This window comes from Apis dorsata, unplaced genomic scaffold (assembly GCF_000469605.1).
Source record: "Apis dorsata unplaced genomic scaffold, Apis dorsata 1.3 scaffold_169, whole genome shotgun sequence".
In the NCBI taxonomy this organism is placed as follows: Eukaryota; Metazoa; Arthropoda; class Insecta; order Hymenoptera; family Apidae; genus Apis; species Apis dorsata.
The window spans coordinates 36,156-39,665 of record NW_006263457.1 but is presented as its reverse complement, the minus strand read 5'-3'; the positions used below and the strand labels follow the sequence as shown (position 1 = coordinate 39,665).

Genomic DNA, 3,510 nt, shown 5'->3' with positions numbered 1-3,510 from the left:
TTTTTGTTCTTCTTTTTTTTTTTTTTTTTTCGCGAAATGGGAATAAATTTGGATAAACGAAGCTCGTGCAATTAAAAATGAGACAAGAGAAGGTGATAACGATTCACGGGGAAGGAGAAGATGTTCGAACATGTCGTTTCCAGTCAATATAGCGTGCATATCTCTTTTCTCGTCGAATTGTTAACCTCGAAACACGTGCTCATGCGGTTTCTTTTTTTATATTTTCATAATTTTGAAAAAAAAAGAAAAGAAAAAAGAAAAATGATGAAAAATCTTCCATAGTATTATTCCAGATAAGATCGAACCTTATAATATATCACTCAAAGAGAACACGAAGGAAAATGATCTTTTGTTGAATACGTTACCTTCCGTAATACAATCTCTCCATTCTCTTCTCTCCAACGTTCTCTCATTTCGACATTTTCAAACATATCTCCTTTTATGAATAATTCTTGAAGAAATTAAACTTTCTATTATAATTATTAATCGTTTCCATCTCTCAAAAATTCCCTAAACCTAAAACCTAAAATTTTACCAATTTTACCCTTCTCCCTCCCCAAATTCCAAAAAGCTTTCGAAAAAACATGCCCAGAACCTTTCCTCAAACAAGTCCAAATCCTCCCTCCCGGTGTTAAAACACATTATCATTCCTCGAGACTCGTCCAGAACAGGAAGCAACCCCTCTCGACGGGGCGTTAAGCTTAAACAGGTTAATGGCGGCGCGCGAAGTGGATGGAGGAAAGACGGCACAAAGAGAGACAACGGGCGCGCGACAACGACGATGCCTCGAAGAAAGGGGAGGGGGGTGGACGACAGGTGGGCCCCGCGCTCTTCTCTCTCGTTGCACGCTCCCGTTCTCGGGCGTACGCGACTCCAATTACACGTTCCATCTGCCTAATGCATTCCGTGAAACTGCACCAGTCGTCGTCGTCATTCTTTCCAGACAATAAGGAACCACCAACCGAGCTCTCCTCACCCGCCAAGCGAATTCTCCTTCTGCAAATTTCCCAATGCTTTCTGCTCTTCGTCGCGCCCCCTCTCTTTTTCCGCGCCACATCTTTTCCTATCCGCGGTCTTCTTCCTTTTATCGCTGTGTTTCCATCCACTCCCCGTCGACGAGGGAAAGTATTGTTGCGGGAGAAACACCCTCTCTCTCTCTCTCTTTCTGACAGTAGGCTCTTTTGAATAATTCAATTCTAAGGGTAATTTCTAAGGACGGCTTCTCGAGATGATTCTTGGCCTCCTAAGGCGGCTAAGAGATATTTCGTAATATTTCGATCGAGATTTCGAATTCGACAGGGTTCGAATAAAGAAGTAGAACGAGTCTCTATTCTATCTTTTCTAATTTTCGAGTGTCTCAGAGTGTGGGGAGTTGGAAAAATCCTTTCTTTTTTATTATCGAAATGAAATATTGTAATATTAGAAAGAAGACAAAGGGGAGGCGGAGGTTTCTTTCAAAACTTTTCATCGACGGTAAAGCTTCGAATGATTAAAAGTTGGAGAAGCAAAGAGATCGATCCTCGATACATCTTTGTTTTAAGACATCTTCGAATAAAGAGAACGGAAGAGGGTTTGCTCGATTTAATCGGAACTTCCGGATAAGGTAACTTCATTTTAAGAACCTTGAAATACCACTTTCCCCCAATTTTCTCGAGAAAGGAAACGAAACAAAATTCCAATCCATATAATACAATCGCAATTTTAAAATCTATCTTATATATCAATATCATTAATCAAATCGATCAAGAGGATTCTTTATTAAAAATTAAAAAGTCCATTCCCTTCTCTTCCACGTGCCGCAAAGCGAAATGGATCTAACATTCAAAAGAAGAGGGGAGGGGGAGCAAAAAGACGGTCCATTAATCCTCTCGTCATTTTTAATCGGGCCTTTGGATTACCAGTGTAATTCGAGCGGAATCAGCGGCGCACCTACTCCTTTTCCATCCAGGCCAATTAACCACGCTTGCTTCCTTAATGACCGTTCGAAAGGAAGACCAAACTTCACCCTCTTTTTCCACCCGAAACATTTGTTGGAAACCGCGGCGTGAAATTTTAAAAATTACGAAAGTGCGTCTGGAAAACTTGCTGGAAAGTTCGAGGAAAAGGGGATAAATTTGTTGGCTTGAAAATGGAATAATTTTGACGCATTTATTTTGGAGAAAAAGAGTAACTTCGAAGAGAAGAAGAAAATTATAATAGATCCAAAAAGAATTAATCCTACTGTTAAAATGGAAGGAAAGAATAAATAAACTCGGAATATTTTATTAAATATTCACGAAAAAATTCAAGAATTCATATGCTTGGACCAATTTCTCTTCCACCACTTCTATCGCAAACAAATCTTCGTTCCATTTCGAAACTATTGTTTCTTCTTTCAATCTCGCGAAACTTTTCTTCGATCGAACAAGAAGAAGAAGAAGAAGAAAAAGAAGAAGAAGTCGCCTCGAGTCGCTCGCCTGGCCCGATCCAGCTTTTGGCTTTATTTCAGAAGGGAGAGAGATCGGTCTTATTTATTATCCTTCCCCGCTTAATTTAGCGTCATAGTGGATACGCGTGACGGAAACTGACGGCCGTTAAAACAAACGCTATAGGACAATGTCCGTATCGGATCGAATGTTCATGCACGTCCACCTCTTGTGCCTTACGTAACGCGCAATCAAACCGTTTGTTATAAATAATTTTGGGATTCCTCGTCCTAGAACCGGGAAACAACAGGGGGGAAATGAGATCACGTGTTTTAAAAATATTCCTTCTTGCGGCGGAACGGAGAAAATATTTTGTTATTCTAGCGTTTCTTTCGTAATTTTTAACAATTTTTTTTTTTAATATTACTTCGTTTCAATCCTTTTCGAAAATTTCTTGATCAAAATAAAAATAAAAACGATTGCTCGAATTTAATTTTGTTTCGAATACGAAATTTGCCGAAGTTAATATAAATATTCTCGGTTTAAGGTTTAAAGTTTTTAGAGCGGAGGAAGAGGAGGGGGACGCGATTTCTGGCTTACAAACGACGCCCCAACTCCCCTTCCCACTCGACCACCGTAGATAAGACCGCAGAGCTTCCCTTATCTCAAGTTCCCTCCCCTAGTTATCCAAGTCGAACGAGTCCTTTCGGATCCGAGTTACGATTGAACTAATCGAACGAATCCGCTCGGCGGTTGCGGGTTTGTCGTCGAAGATTTAGGGAGCCACTGCACTTCGTTAAAAATTTGGCTCGAGAGAAATCGAACAAATTATCCAACCATTTTTTTTTAAATTTACCAAACTTAGAGAAATAAATTAATAATAAATCAATTTAACAAATTTACTAAACTTAGAGAAATAATACATCGATAAATTTTTGCTCAAATGAAAATAAAAAAAGAAAATAAAATAAAGATTCAGAAAAGAAGAAATTTCATTTTGGCGTACCACGGAACCGTTTCCTAGTAGAAACCAGCGTCTCGATTTATTTCGGGAGCTAGGCGGACAAACGCGGAATTACGAAAATGCTTTCGCGCTCAGGGACGA

General features: G+C 39.5%; 1 protein-coding gene across 1 annotated transcript in view; it reads right to left on the bottom strand.

Moving 5' to 3' along the window:
* Positions 1-3,510, bottom strand: part of LOC102677247 (RNA pseudouridylate synthase domain-containing protein 2-like) — a gene marked incomplete at its 5' end in the record, with an annotated part of 30,293 nt that overhangs the window by 7,143 nt on the left and 19,640 nt on the right. The window lies entirely within an intron of this gene.